Source organism: Clinocottus analis, unplaced genomic scaffold (genome assembly GCF_023055335.1).
Source record: "Clinocottus analis isolate CAN_PGR_092001 unplaced genomic scaffold, fCliAna1.0.p SCAF_17, whole genome shotgun sequence".
NCBI lineage: Eukaryota > Metazoa > Chordata > Actinopteri > Perciformes > Cottidae > Clinocottus > Clinocottus analis.
The window spans coordinates 3,335,982-3,352,894 of record NW_027175898.1 but is presented as its reverse complement, the minus strand read 5'-3'; positions in this window follow the sequence as shown (position 1 = coordinate 3,352,894).

The following is a 16,913-nucleotide window of genomic DNA, read 5'->3' as shown; positions in this document are numbered from 1 at the left end:
CAGTGAAAGCTTTGGTCATCCCGCTCACACTGCAGATGTGGGAAATAAACATTATTATGCTGTCCACCCTTAGCATTTTGCACCTCTTGCGACGCAACCTCGCTTGTTCTGGAAATGTTACTCACACGACATGGTAGTTTGTGCAGTTTATTTTTGCAGTTGCATTCCTGAGCATCATTGGGCTGAAGCTTGGGAGGAAAGGAGGCAGTATCCCATGGAACCAAGAAAACCAGTCTACTTTGTTGAATTTTAGGAAATGGAGACTGATGATGCGGAAGGTCCTATTCATCACACGATCTCTCGCCACAGGTTGGAAATCGGGGACCTGTCCAACGACGACATTAGAGGATTCAAACGCCATCTTACCCCAGACAGTATGCAACAGAGGATTTAACAGCATATTTGATATAAATGAATGGCCTACAGCTAATGTAGAGGGTTAGACACATGACTAATAACTGACTATGCTCGCTTTCAAGTCTATTTGTTATGCACCTTCCCCAGGTGTCAAGAGTAGCCTACCTTTCCACTTGCTGTCAACGCTGTCAGGAATTGATCCACATTTTCCAGATCATCATCACCATCCTCGAGTCGCTCAAACACACGGTCGATTTGGTCTGTGTCATTCAAGGTCCCTGAGCTCAGTGTCAGTTGCGCCACCTGAGCAGGAGTGAGCGCGGACAACAATCCGGCCTAAAAAAAGGATATCCATATGAAATCCAGCAGCAATAATTGCAAAATCAAAGGTAAGACATTTCAGCTTGAAATAGGAATACTCTAACTGCAGTCGCCACTTACGCTGGAGAAGTTGGCATTGAGAGCTTGCAGATCTTCCAGGGATGCGAATTCAGAGAAGCTGCCAAGGTTTATCTGTAGAAACTCTGCACTACCGTTGATAAATGAGACACAGCCAGGATCTGCAAAGAAGACAGGAACAAAGTCATTGTCAAGGCATGACCACCACATGCTATCGAAACTTTACCAATTGAAGCCTGAGCGCTCGCCTTTACCTGATGAACCATTTCTCGAAAGGAAGGGCTTGATGAAATGAGTGAAGACTGCTGGCTGTCTTTCTCTGTCCATGGATGCCTTTTGGCTGCTGAATGCCTGGATGCTAAATTTGAGAGAAGGCTTTTAATACCTTAACAATTACAAAACAGCATGTTCCGCTGCAATCTTGTTCACATTGGAGCAATGTATCACATTGGAGATATGTATCACATCGGCGCTTACACAATCTGGTACGTGTGGCAGCTGAAGTTCTTGGAGCTTAGGCAGAATAGGAAGTTGGTGGATGAAGAGGCCAGAAACGGACGAATCCTTGTCTGGAACCAGCTGCTGACAAAGGTATCATTCTGCAGTTCCTCCTGGCTGAAGTTGGCAATTTTTACCTCTCCAAGAGCCTCAAGCGCATGTGACAAGGATGGGTTGCTGTTGTTGGGGGCCTGGAATTGTAAAAGTAATTTTGGTTCGACTCAGAATTCCAACAGGGAAACAACAATTTCGTAGAAATTTGGAATTGGATTTACCATGCTGGCGTATGTCACAAGAGCCTGGTCCAGTGCCGGAGAAGCTTTTTGGAAGAAAAGCTTCCACACCTCTACGGGGTAGGTGCTTTGGCTTTTCAGCGAGCAGTTCATCAGTGTGACCAAGTTGCTGGCTGTGAGATGTGTAGCCTTTGAAAAGAATTAGAAAAGAATTAAAACAAACACTTTCAGAGCTTATGGAGATTAGTATCAGGAGGGTAAAGTAACAAAAGTCAAATCTTTCTCTGGGATTCACAGCTTACATATAACAGTCTTACCGAGGAACAGGCATGTTCAGTGATGCTTAAATTGCACAGCGCTCCAGAGGAATTGCCAGCAGACAGGGTTTGTTTGACTTGTGATCTGAGGAGGACAATAAAAGAGTGAACCGTTGTCAGCTTAGATAGATTGCGGAAGAGAACTTTACATACCCAAACCCAGCACAAGGCAAAACAGTTGTTCACCCACCTATTAACTGCAGCACAGATGAGGTCTTCTGTGAAAAGATCAATATTTGTGTATTAGATATTGTACCTTCTGAATGCAACATTGTCATCAAAGTTGAAGTACCAGGTAATTCAGAGACTTACCATCAACCGGAGTCTCCTTGCACTGTAGACAAGCAAAGCATAATTGTTAGTCCAATAGTAAAACGTATTGAAAGTTCAAATATATCAACGTGGCCTCCTTAAGAAAGTGAATGTGCCAAACTTGTGTTTTGTACGTTTTGGTCAAATATTGAAAAAGCAATCAATAGACCCACAGAAATGAACTCACCATGAAGGAATCTGGAACTGAGCAACCTGTTTTTTGAAAATATAAACATGAAGGCATGGCATCAGTACAGCTACTATCACAGTTGTGGCAATGGCCAGATCTGGAAAAGTTAGTAAAAAAAGAATTTGGCTACTTACGTGGAAATGTCTCCTTGAGTGACATTCTGCTTGATCTCAAACTTTTTGAAATGTCCAGTGGCAGGGATTCCAAATTTTGCCGAAGACCAGTGAGTCTGAAAGAAGAAAAACAGAAATCATTGTGACTTGTCAGGAGCCAAAGTTTGACATCATTCTGCAAAAACTTAAAATGTTGAACTTTGGACTGCAGACATATCATCTCTTACATAGCTGCGTAGGATGCACAGCTGATGTTACTGGGTATCACTACCAAGCTGCCAGGCTGGAGGCTTGCCAACACAGGAACCAAGTTGAACTGGAACCACAGCTGGAAGTCTTCAGGTTCAAAGTTGTTGAATTTAGGAGCAAGGGCTGTCAAGGTCAGGTTCAAGAAGGTGTCCCGCACGTCTGGATTTTTGATGAGGGTGATGTTGCTCTGGAAATCAAAGGATTCCCATTTCAGTTCAGGAGGACATTTTGCATTTCTGAAATCATTGTAGTGAAAGCAAGCCTGGTGACCCATCTTTATAGTGTGTCAGGGGCATCAATCGAGCAATCCTTTGTGACCATTCATTCAAGAAGCATAACGGAAATATATCCTTTTGAGTGAAATCCTGGCCACGTATCAGATTTTGCAAAGATTCATCCACCCTCGGGCAATTTCCAACAGCACAGCTTACCAGCCAGCTTTGTGTTAATAAACGCAATTATTAGATTGAGCATTCACCTGCTTGGCGATCTTTCCAAAGGCCTGGAAAAACTCATTAAACTGCTCCTCATCAGTGGACTCTGTCAAGTTTGTCAACACCTTCGTTACGAGGGTCTCGTTCTCCAAAAAGCCGCTGTCGACATCCAGGATCAGCTCAGCTTTCTGGTTTGCTGAGAGGGAGTCCACAACTGCCACCTGATGACATAAACCAAGATGATATATGAATTGCTCTTCTCTTTGATATGGCAAAGCCACAACTGTGTGCAGAGTTGCGAATATTGTGCGGTTGTTTTCAAGAAAGATTGGCAGCAAAATCTATGACTTACTCCAGAGAGATTGAAGACTTTGAGTTCAGAGTATGTCACGTGTTGGGAAAAGGAACCCAGGTTTGCTTCGAGCCATTCTGCATCACTGTCAATTCCCTGCCTGCAATCTAAGGCACGTAGACGGGCATTAACATATGCACCCTTTAGCAAGCATTATTTTGCATGGATACACATGAAGGAAGTCAATTGTCAATTTTCTTCTCAGTGCCATTTCAGCATACTTCTTCACAATTCAAAGTCTGTGGGGAAGCACACACAAGCAATCACGTGGCACAATTTCTTGATCAGCCCTACCTGGCTCGTTGATGACACTGCCAGATTTGTTCAGGTACTCCAGCAGAACCTTTGCGATATCTTTCTGTCTTTGCAACCGTAACGCAGTGAAAGCTTTGGTCATCCCGCTCACACTGCAGATGTGGGAAATAAACATTATTATGCTGTCCACCCTTAGCATTTTGCACCTCTTGCGACGCAACCTCGCTTGTTCTGGAAATGTTACTCACACGACATGGTAGTTTGTGCAGTTTATTTTTGCAGTTGCATTCCTGAGCATCATTGGGCTGAAGCTTGGGAGGAAAGGAGGCAGTATCCCATGGAACCAAGAAAACCAGTCTACTTTGTTGAATTTTAGGAAATGGAGACTGATGATGCGGAAGGTCCTATTCATCACACGATCTCTCGCCACAGGTTGGAAATCGGGGACCTGTCCAACGACGACATTAGAGGATTCAAACGCCATCTTACCCCAGACAGTATGCAACAGAGGATTTAACAGCATATTTGATATAAATGAATGGCCTACAGCTAATGTAGAGGGTTAGACACATGACTAATAACTGACTATGCTCGCTTTCAAGTCTATTTGTTATGCACCTTCCCCAGGTGTCAAGAGTAGCCTACCTTTCCACTTGCTGTCAACGCTGTCAGGAATTGATCCACATTTTCCAGATCATCATCACCATCCTCGAGTCGCTCAAACACACGGTCGATTTGGTCTGTGTCATTCAAGGTCCCTGAGCTCAGTGTCAGTTGCGCCACCTGAGCAGGAGTGAGCGCGGACAACAATCCGGCCTAAAAAAAGGATATCCATATGAAATCCAGCAGCAATAATTGCAAAATCAAAGGTAAGACATTTCAGCTTGAAATAGGAATACTCTAACTGCAGTCGCCACTTACGCTGGAGAAGTTGGCATTGAGAGCTTGCAGATCTTCCAGGGATGCGAATTCAGAGAAGCTGCCAAGGTTTATCTGTAGAAACTCTGCACTACCGTTGATAAATGAGACACAGCCAGGATCTGCAAAGAAGACAGGAACAAAGTCATTGTCAAGGCATGACCACCACATGCTATCGAAACTTTACCAATTGAAGCCTGAGCGCTCGCCTTTACCTGATGAACCATTTCTCGAAAGGAAGGGCTTGATGAAATGAGTGAAGACTGCTGGCTGTCTTTCTCTGTCCATGGATGCCTTTTGGCTGCTGAATGCCTGGATGCTAAATTTGAGAGAAGGCTTTTAATACCTTAACAATTACAAAACAGCATTTCCGCTGCAATCTTGTTCACATTGGAGCAATGTATCACATCGGCGCTTACACAATCTGGTACGTGTGGCAGCTGAAGTTCTTGGAGCTTAGGCAGAATAGGAAGTTGGTGGATGAAGAGGCCAGAAACGGACGAATCCTTGTCTGGAACCAGCTGCTGACAAAGGTATCATTCTGCAGTTCCTCCTGGCTGAAGTTGGCAATTTTTACCTCTCCAAGAGCCTCAAGCGCATGTGACAAGGATGGGTTGCTGTTGTTGGGGGCCTGGAATTGTAAAAGTAATTTTGGTTCGACACAGAATTCCAACAGGGAAACAACAATTTCGTAGAAATTTGGAATTGGATTTACCATGCTGGCGTATGTCACAAGAGCCTGGTCCAGTGCCGGAGAAGCTTTTTGGAAGAAAAGCTTCCACACCTCTACGGGGTAGGTGCTTTGGCTTTTCAGCGAGCAGTTCATCAGTGTGACCAAGTTGCTGGCTGTGAGATGTGTAGCCTTTGAAAAGAATTAGAAAAGAATTAAAACAAACACTTTCAGAGCTTATGGAGATTAGTATCAGGAGGGTAAAGTAACAAAAGTCAAATCTTTCTCTGGGATTCACAGCTTACATATAACAGTCTTACCGAGGAACAGGCATGTTCAGTGATGCTTAAATTGCACAGCGCTCCAGAGGAATTGCCAGCAGACAGGGTTTGTTTGACTTGTGATCTGAGGAGGACAATAAAAGAGTGAACCGTTGTCAGCTTAGATAGATTGCGGAAGAGAACTTTACATACCCAAACCCAGCACAAGGCAAAACAGTTGTTCACCCACCTATTAACTGCAGCACAGATGAGGTCTTCTGTGAAAAGATCAATATTTGTGTATTAGATATTGTACCTTCTGAATGCAACATTGTCATCAAAGTTGAAGTACCAGGTAATTCAGAGACTTACCATCAACCGGAGTCTCCTTGCACTGTAGACAAGCAAAGCATAATTGTTAGTCCAATAGTAAAACGTATTGAAAGTTCAAATATATCAACGTGGCCTCCTTAAGAAAGTGAATGTGCCAAACTTGTGTTTTGTACGTTTTGGTCAAATATTGAAAAAGCAATCAATAGACCCACAGAAATGAACTCACCATGAAGGAATCTGGAACTGAGCAACCTGTTTTTTGAAAATATAAACATGAAGGCATGGCATCAGTACAGCTACTATCACAGTTGTGGCAATGGCCAGATCTGGAAAAGTTAGTAAAAAAAGAATTTGGCTACTTACGTGGAAATGTCTCCTTGAGTGACATTCTGCTTGATCTCAAACTTTTTGAAATGTCCAGTGGCAGGGATTCCAGATTTTGCCGAAGACCATTGAGTCTGAAAGAAGAAAAACAGAAATCATTGTGACTTGTCAGGAGCCAAAGTTTGACATCATTCTGCAAAAACTTAAAATGTTGAACTTTGGACTGCAGACATATCATCTCTTACATAGCTGCGTAGGATGCACAGCTGATGTTACTGGGTATCACTACCAAGCTGCCAGGCTGGAGGCTTGCCAACACAGGAACCAAGTTGAACTGGAACCACAGCTGGAAGTCTTCAGGTTCAAAGTTGTTGAATTTAGGAGCAAGGGCTGTCAAGGTCAGGTTCAAGAAGGTGTCCCGCACGTCTGGATTTTTGATGAGGGTGATGTTGCTCTGGAAATCAAAGGATTCCCATTTCAGTTCAGGAGGACATTTTGCATTTCTGAAATCATTGTAGTGAAAGCAAGCCTGGTGACCCATCTTTATAGTGTGTCAGGGGCATCAATCGAGCAATCCTTTGTGACCATTCATTCAAGAAGCATAACGGAAATATATCCTTTTGAGTGAAATCCTGGCCACGTATCAGATTTTGCAAAGATTCATCCACCCTCGGGCAATTTCCAACAGCACAGCTTACCAGCCAGCTTTGTGTTAATAAACGCAATTATTAGATTGAGCATTCACCTGCTTGGCGATCTTTCCAAAGGCCTGGAAAAACTCATTAAACTGCTCCTCATCAGTGGACTCTGTCAAGTTTGTCAACACCTTCGTTACGAGGGTCTCGTTCTCCAAAAAGCCGCTGTCGACATCCAGGATCAGCTCAGCTTTCTGGTTTGCTGAGAGGGAGTCCACAACTGCCACCTGATGACATAAACCAAGATGATATATGAATTGCTCTTCTCTTTGATATGGCAAAGCCACAACTGTGTGCAGAGTTGCGAATATTGTGCGGTTGTTTTCAAGAAAGATTGGCAGCAAAATCTATGACTTACTCCAGAGAGATTGAAGACTTTGAGTTCAGAGTATGTCACGTGTTGGGAAAAGGAACCCAGGTTTGCTTCGAGCCATTCTGCATCACTGTCAATTCCCTGCCTGCAATCTAAGGCACGTAGACGGGCATTAACATATGCACCCTTTAGCAAGCATTATTTTGCATGGATACACATGAAGGAAGTCAATTGTCAATTTTCTTCTCAGTGCCATTTCAGCATACTTCTTCACAATTCAAAGTCTGTGGGGAAGCACACACAAGCAATCACGTGGCACAATTTCTTGATCAGCCCTACCTGGCTCGTTGATGACACTGCCAGATTTGTTCAGGTACTCCAGCAGAACCTTTGCGATATCTTTCTGTCTTTGCAACCGTAACGCAGTGAAAGCTTTGGTCATCCCGCTCACACTGCAGATGTGGGAAATAAACATTATTATGCTGTCCACCCTTAGCATTTTGCACCTCTTGCGACGCAACCTCGCTTGTTCTGGAAATGTTACTCACACGACATGGTAGTTTGTGCAGTTTATTTTTGCAGTTGCATTCCTGAGCATCATTGGGCTGAAGCTTGGGAGGAAAGGAGGCAGTATCCCATGGAACCAAGAAAACCAGTCTACTTTGTTGAATTTTAGGAAATGGAGACTGATGATGCGGAAGGTCCTATTCATCACACGATCTCTCGCCACAGGTTGGAAATCGGGGACCTGTCCAACGACGACATTAGAGGATTCAAACGCCATCTTACCCCAGACAGTATGCAACAGAGGATTTAACAGCATATTTGATATAAATGAATGGCCTACAGCTAATGTAGAGGGTTAGACACATGACTAATAACTGACTATGCTCGCTTTCAAGTCTATTTGTTATGCACCTTCCCCAGGTGTCAAGAGTAGCCTACCTTTCCACTTGCTGTCAACGCTGTCAGGAATTGATCCACATTTTCCAGATCATCATCACCATCCTCGAGTCGCTCAAACACACGGTCGATTTGGTCTGTGTCATTCAAGGTCCCTGAGCTCAGTGTCAGTTGCGCCACCTGAGCAGGAGTGAGCGCGGACAACAATCCGGCCTAAAAAAAGGATATCCATATGAAATCCAGCAGCAATAATTGCAAAATCAAAGGTAAGACATTTCAGCTTGAAATAGGAATACTCTAACTGCAGTCGCCACTTACGCTGGAGAAGTTGGCATTGAGAGCTTGCAGATCTTCCAGGGATGCGAATTCAGAGAAGCTGCCAAGGTTTATCTGTAGAAACTCTGCACTACCGTTGATAAATGAGACACAGCCAGGATCTGCAAAGAAGACAGGAACAAAGTCATTGTCAAGGCATGACCACCACATGCTATCGAAACTTTACCAATTGAAGCCTGAGCGCTCGCCTTTACCTGATGAACCATTTCTCGAAAGGAAGGGCTTGATGAAATGAGTGAAGACTGCTGGCTGTCTTTCTCTGTCCATGGATGCCTTTTGGCTGCTGAATGCCTGGATGCTAAATTTGAGAGAAGGCTTTTAATACCTTAACAATTACAAAACAGCATGTTCCGCTGCAATCTTGTTCACATTGGAGCAATGTATCACATTGGAGATATGTATCACATCGGCGCTTACACAATCTGGTACGTGTGGCAGCTGAAGTTCTTGGAGCTTAGGCAGAATAGGAAGTTGGTGGATGAAGAGGCCAGAAACGGACGAATCCTTGTCTGGAACCAGCTGCTGACAAAGGTATCATTCTGCAGTTCCTCCTGGCTGAAGTTGGCAATTTTTACCTCTCCAAGAGCCTCAAGCGCATGTGACAAGGATGGGTTGCTGTTGTTGGGGGCCTGGAATTGTAAAAGTAATTTTGGTTCGACTCAGAATTCCAACAGGGAAACAACAATTTCGTAGAAATTTGGAATTGGATTTACCATGCTGGCGTATGTCACAAGAGCCTGGTCCAGTGCCGGAGAAGCTTTTTGGAAGAAAAGCTTCCACACCTCTACGGGGTAGGTGCTTTGGCTTTTCAGCGAGCAGTTCATCAGTGTGACCAAGTTGCTGGCTGTGAGATGTGTAGCCTTTGAAAAGAATTAGAAAAGAATTAAAACAAACACTTTCAGAGCTTATGGAGATTAGTATCAGGAGGGTAAAGTAACAAAAGTCAAATCTTTCTCTGGGATTCACAGCTTACATATAACAGTCTTACCGAGGAACAGGCATGTTCAGTGATGCTTAAATTGCACAGCGCTCCAGAGGAATTGCCAGCAGACAGGGTTTGTTTGACTTGTGATCTGAGGAGGACAATAAAAGAGTGAACCGTTGTCAGCTTAGATAGATTGCGGAAGAGAACTTTACATACCCAAACCCAGCACAAGGCAAAACAGTTGTTCACCCACCTATTAACTGCAGCACAGATGAGGTCTTCTGTGAAAAGATCAATATTTGTGTATTAGATATTGTACCTTCTGAATGCAACATTGTCATCAAAGTTGAAGTACCAGGTAATTCAGAGACTTACCATCAACCGGAGTCTCCTTGCACTGTAGACAAGCAAAGCATAATTGTTAGTCCAATAGTAAAACGTATTGAAAGTTCAAATATATCAACGTGGCCTCCTTAAGAAAGTGAATGTGCCAAACTTGTGTTTTGTACGTTTTGGTCAAATATTGAAAAAGCAATCAATAGACCCACAGAAATGAACTCACCATGAAGGAATCTGGAACTGAGCAACCTGTTTTTTGAAAATATAAACATGAAGGCATGGCATCAGTACAGCTACTATCACAGTTGTGGCAATGGCCAGATCTGGAAAAGTTAGTAAAAAAAGAATTTGGCTACTTACGTGGAAATGTCTCCTTGAGTGACATTCTGCTTGATCTCAAACTTTTTGAAATGTCCAGTGGCAGGGATTCCAAATTTTGCCGAAGACCAGTGAGTCTGAAAGAAGAAAAACAGAAATCATTGTGACTTGTCAGGAGCCAAAGTTTGACATCATTCTGCAAAAACTTAAAATGTTGAACTTTGGACTGCAGACATATCATCTCTTACATAGCTGCGTAGGATGCACAGCTGATGTTACTGGGTATCACTACCAAGCTGCCAGGCTGGAGGCTTGCCAACACAGGAACCAAGTTGAACTGGAACCACAGCTGGAAGTCTTCAGGTTCAAAGTTGTTGAATTTAGGAGCAAGGGCTGTCAAGGTCAGGTTCAAGAAGGTGTCCCGCACGTCTGGATTTTTGATGAGGGTGATGTTGCTCTGGAAATCAAAGGATTCCCATTTCAGTTCAGGAGGACATTTTGCATTTCTGAAATCATTGTAGTGAAAGCAAGCCTGGTGACCCATCTTTATAGTGTGTCAGGGGCATCAATCGAGCAATCCTTTGTGACCATTCATTCAAGAAGCATAACGGAAATATATCCTTTTGAGTGAAATCCTGGCCACGTATCAGATTTTGCAAAGATTCATCCACCCTCGGGCAATTTCCAACAGCACAGCTTACCAGCCAGCTTTGTGTTAATAAACGCAATTATTAGATTGAGCATTCACCTGCTTGGCGATCTTTCCAAAGGCCTGGAAAAACTCATTAAACTGCTCCTCATCAGTGGACTCTGTCAAGTTTGTCAACACCTTCGTTACGAGGGTCTCGTTCTCCAAAAAGCCGCTGTCGACATCCAGGATCAGCTCAGCTTTCTGGTTTGCTGAGAGGGAGTCCACAACTGCCACCTGATGACATAAACCAAGATGATATATGAATTGCTCTTCTCTTTGATATGGCAAAGCCACAACTGTGTGCAGAGTTGCGAATATTGTGCGGTTGTTTTCAAGAAAGATTGGCAGCAAAATCTATGACTTACTCCAGAGAGATTGAAGACTTTGAGTTCAGAGTATGTCACGTGTTGGGAAAAGGAACCCAGGTTTGCTTCGAGCCATTCTGCATCACTGTCAATTCCCTGCCTGCAATCTAAGGCACGTAGACGGGCATTAACATATGCACCCTTTAGCAAGCATTATTTTGCATGGATACACATGAAGGAAGTCAATTGTCAATTTTCTTCTCAGTGCCATTTCAGCATACTTCTTCACAATTCAAAGTCTGTGGGGAAGCACACACAAGCAATCACGTGGCACAATTTCTTGATCAGCCCTACCTGGCTCGTTGATGACACTGCCAGATTTGTTCAGGTACTCCAGCAGAACCTTTGCGATATCTTTCTGTCTTTGCAACCGTAACGCAGTGAAAGCTTTGGTCATCCCGCTCACACTGCAGATGTGGGAAATAAACATTATTATGCTGTCCACCCTTAGCATTTTGCACCTCTTGCGACGCAACCTCGCTTGTTCTGGAAATGTTACTCACACGACATGGTAGTTTGTGCAGTTTATTTTTGCAGTTGCATTCCTGAGCATCATTGGGCTGAAGCTTGGGAGGAAAGGAGGCAGTATCCCATGGAACCAAGAAAACCAGTCTACTTTGTTGAATTTTAGGAAATGGAGACTGATGATGCGGAAGGTCCTATTCATCACACGATCTCTCGCCACAGGTTGGAAATCGGGGACCTGTCCAACGACGACATTAGAGGATTCAAACGCCATCTTACCCCAGACAGTATGCAACAGAGGATTTAACAGCATATTTGATATAAATGAATGGCCTACAGCTAATGTAGAGGGTTAGACACATGACTAATAACTGACTATGCTCGCTTTCAAGTCTATTTGTTATGCACCTTCCCCAGGTGTCAAGAGTAGCCTACCTTTCCACTTGCTGTCAACGCTGTCAGGAATTGATCCACATTTTCCAGATCATCATCACCATCCTCGAGTCGCTCAAACACACGGTCGATTTGGTCTGTGTCATTCAAGGTCCCTGAGCTCAGTGTCAGTTGCGCCACCTGAGCAGGAGTGAGCGCGGACAACAATCCGGCCTAAAAAAAGGATATCCATATGAAATCCAGCAGCAATAATTGCAAAATCAAAGGTAAGACATTTCAGCTTGAAATAGGAATACTCTAACTGCAGTCGCCACTTACGCTGGAGAAGTTGGCATTGAGAGCTTGCAGATCTTCCAGGGATGCGAATTCAGAGAAGCTGCCAAGGTTTATCTGTAGAAACTCTGCACTACCGTTGATAAATGAGACACAGCCAGGATCTGCAAAGAAGACAGGAACAAAGTCATTGTCAAGGCATGACCACCACATGCTATCGAAACTTTACCAATTGAAGCCTGAGCGCTCGCCTTTACCTGATGAACCATTTCTCGAAAGGAAGGGCTTGATGAAATGAGTGAAGACTGCTGGCTGTCTTTCTCTGTCCATGGATGCCTTTTGGCTGCTGAATGCCTGGATGCTAAATTTGAGAGAAGGCTTTTAATACCTTAACAATTACAAAACAGCATGTTCCGCTGCAATCTTGTTCACATTGGAGCAATGTATCACATTGGAGATATGTATCACATCGGCGCTTACACAATCTGGTACGTGTGGCAGCTGAAGTTCTTGGAGCTTAGGCAGAATAGGAAGTTGGTGGATGAAGAGGCCAGAAACGGACGAATCCTTGTCTGGAACCAGCTGCTGACAAAGGTATCATTCTGCAGTTCCTCCTGGCTGAAGTTGGCAATTTTTACCTCTCCAAGAGCCTCAAGCGCATGTGACAAGGATGGGTTGCTGTTGTTGGGGGCCTGGAATTGTAAAAGTAATTTTGGTTCGACTCAGAATTCCAACAGGGAAACAACAATTTCGTAGAAATTTGGAATTGGATTTACCATGCTGGCGTATGTCACAAGAGCCTGGTCCAGTGCCGGAGAAGCTTTTTGGAAGAAAAGCTTCCACACCTCTACGGGGTAGGTGCTTTGGCTTTTCAGCGAGCAGTTCATCAGTGTGACCAAGTTGCTGGCTGTGAGATGTGTAGCCTTTGAAAAGAATTAGAAAAGAATTAAAACAAACACTTTCAGAGCTTATGGAGATTAGTATCAGGAGGGTAAAGTAACAAAAGTCAAATCTTTCTCTGGGATTCACAGCTTACATATAACAGTCTTACCGAGGAACAGGCATGTTCAGTGATGCTTAAATTGCACAGCGCTCCAGAGGAATTGCCAGCAGACAGGGTTTGTTTGACTTGTGATCTGAGGAGGACAATAAAAGAGTGAACCGTTGTCAGCTTAGATAGATTGCGGAAGAGAACTTTACATACCCAAACCCAGCACAAGGCAAAACAGTTGTTCACCCACCTATTAACTGCAGCACAGATGAGGTCTTCTGTGAAAAGATCAATATTTGTGTATTAGATATTGTACCTTCTGAATGCAACATTGTCATCAAAGTTGAAGTACCAGGTAATTCAGAGACTTACCATCAACCGGAGTCTCCTTGCACTGTAGACAAGCAAAGCATAATTGTTAGTCCAATAGTAAAACGTATTGAAAGTTCAAATATATCAACGTGGCCTCCTTAAGAAAGTGAATGTGCCAAACTTGTGTTTTGTACGTTTTGGTCAAATATTGAAAAAGCAATCAATAGACCCACAGAAATGAACTCACCATGAAGGAATCTGGAACTGAGCAACCTGTTTTTTGAAAATATAAACATGAAGGCATGGCATCAGTACAGCTACTATCACAGTTGTGGCAATGGCCAGATCTGGAAAAGTTAGTAAAAAAAGAATTTGGCTACTTACGTGGAAATGTCTCCTTGAGTGACATTCTGCTTGATCTCAAACTTTTTGAAATGTCCAGTGGCAGGGATTCCAGATTTTGCCGAAGACCATTGAGTCTGAAAGAAGAAAAACAGAAATCATTGTGACTTGTCAGGAGCCAAAGTTTGACATCATTCTGCAAAAACTTAAAATGTTGAACTTTGGACTGCAGACATATCATCTCTTACATAGCTGCGTAGGATGCACAGCTGATGTTACTGGGTATCACTACCAAGCTGCCAGGCTGGAGGCTTGCCAACACAGGAACCAAGTTGAACTGGAACCACAGCTGGAAGTCTTCAGGTTCAAAGTTGTTGAATTTAGGAGCAAGGGCTGTCAAGGTCAAGTTCAAGAAGGTGTCCCGCACGTCTGGATTTTTGATGAGGGTGATGTTGCTCTGGAAATCAAAGGATTCCCATTTCAGTTCAGGAGGACATTTTGCATTTCTGAAATCATTGTAGTGAAAGCAAGCCTGGTGACCCATCTTTATAGTGTGTCAGGGGCATCAATCGAGCAATCCTTTGTGACCATTCATTCAAGAAGCATAACGGAAATATATCCTTTTGAGTGAAATCCTGGCCACGTATCAGATTTTGCAAAGATTCATCCACCCTCGGGCAATTTCCAACAGCACAGCTTACCAGCCAGCTTTGTGTTAATAAACGCAATTATTAGATTGAGCATTCACCTGCTTGGCGATCTTTCCAAAGGCCTGGAAAAACTCATTAAACTGCTCCTCATCAGTGGACTCTGTCAAGTTTGTCAACACCTTCGTTACGAGGGTCTCGTTCTCCAAAAAGCCGCTGTCGACATCCAGGATCAGCTCCGCTTTCTGGTTTGCTGAGAGGGAGTCCACAACTGCCACCTGATGACATAAACCAAGATGATATATGAATTGCTCTTCTCTTTGATATGGCAAAGCCACAACTGTGTGCAGAGTTGCGAATATTGTGCGGTTGTTTTCAAGAAAGATTGGCAGCAAAATCTATGACTTACTCCAGAGAGATTGAAGACTTTGAGTTCAGAGTATGTCACGTGTTGGGAAAAGGAACCCAGGTTTGCTTCGAGCCATTCTGCATCACTGTCAATTCCCTGCCTGCAATCTAAGGCACGTAGACGGGCATTAACATATGCACCCTTTAGCAAGCATTATTTTGCATGGATACACATGAAGGAAGTCAATTGTCAATTTTCTTCTCAGTGCCATTTCAGCATACTTCTTCACAATTCAAAGTCTGTGGGGAAGCACACACAAGCAATCACGTGGCACAATTTCTTGATCAGCCCTACCTGGCTCGTTGATGACACTGCCAGATTTGTTCAGGTACTCCAGCAGAACCTTTGCGATATCTTTCTGTCTTTGCAACCGTAACGCAGTGAAAGCTTTGGTCATCCCGCTCACACTGCAGATGTGGGAAATAAACATTATTATGCTGTCCACCCTTAGCATTTTGCACCTCTTGCGACGCAACCTCGCTTGTTCTGGAAATGTTACTCACACGACATGGTAGTTTGTGCAGTTTATTTTTGCAGTTGCATTCCTGAGCATCATTGGGCTGAAGCTTGGGAGGAAAGGAGGCAGTATCCCATGGAACCAAGAAAACCAGTCTACTTTGTTGAATTTTAGGAAATGGAGACTGATGATGCGGAAGGTCCTATTCATCACACGATCTCTCGCCACAGGTTGGAAATCGGGGACCTGTCCAACGACGACATTAGAGGATTCAAACGCCATCTTACCCCAGACAGTATGCAACAGAGGATTTAACAGCATATTTGATATAAATGAATGGCCTACAGCTAATGTAGAGGGTTAGACACATGACTAATAACTGACTATGCTCGCTTTCAAGTCTATTTGTTATGCACCTTCCCCAGGTGTCAAGAGTAGCCTACCTTTCCACTTGCTGTCAACGCTGTCAGGAATTGATCCACATTTTCCAGATCATCATCACCATCCTCGAGTCGCTCAAACACACGGTCGATTTGGTCTGTGTCATTCAAGGTCCCTGAGCTCAGTGTCAGTTGCGCCACCTGAGCAGGAGTGAGCGCGGACAACAATCCGGCCTAAAAAAAGGATATCCATATGAAATCCAGCAGCAATAATTGCAAAATCAAAGGTAAGACATTTCAGCTTGAAATAGGAATACTCTAACTGCAGTCGCCACTTACGCTGGAGAAGTTGGCATTGAGAGCTTGCAGATCTTCCAGGGATGCGAATTCAGAGAAGCTGCCAAGGTTTATCTGTAGAAACTCTGCACTACCGTTGATAAATGAGACACAGCCAGGATCTGCAAAGAAGACAGGAACAAAGTCATTGTCAAGGCATGACCACCACATGCTATCGAAACTTTACCAATTGAAGCCTGAGCGCTCGCCTTTACCTGATGAACCATTTCTCGAAAGGAAGGGCTTGATGAAATGAGTGAAGACTGCTGGCTGTCTTTCTCTGTCCATGGATGCCTTTTGGCTGCTGAATGCCTGGATGCTAAATTTGAGAGAAGGCTTTTAATACCTTAACAATTACAAAACAGCATGTTCCGCTGCAATCTTGTTCACATTGGAGCAATGTATCACATTGGAGATATGTATCACATCGGCGCTTACACAATCTGGTACGTGTGGCAGCTGAAGTTCTTGGAGCTTAGGCAGAATAGGAAGTTGGTGGATGAAGAGGCCAGAAACGGACGAATCCTTGTCTGGAACCAGCTGCTGACAAAGGTATCATTCTGCAGTTCCTCCTGGCTGAAGTTGGCAATTTTTACCTCTCCAAGAGCCTCAAGCGCATGTGACAAGGATGGGTTGCTGTTGTTGGGGGCCTGGAATTGTAAAAGTAATTTTGGTTCGACTCAGAATTCCAACAGGGAAACAACAATTTCGTAGAAATTTGGAATTGGATTTACCATGCTGGCGTATGTCACAAGAGCCTGGTCCAGTGCCGGAGAAGCTTTTTGGAAGAAAAGCTTCCACACCTCTAC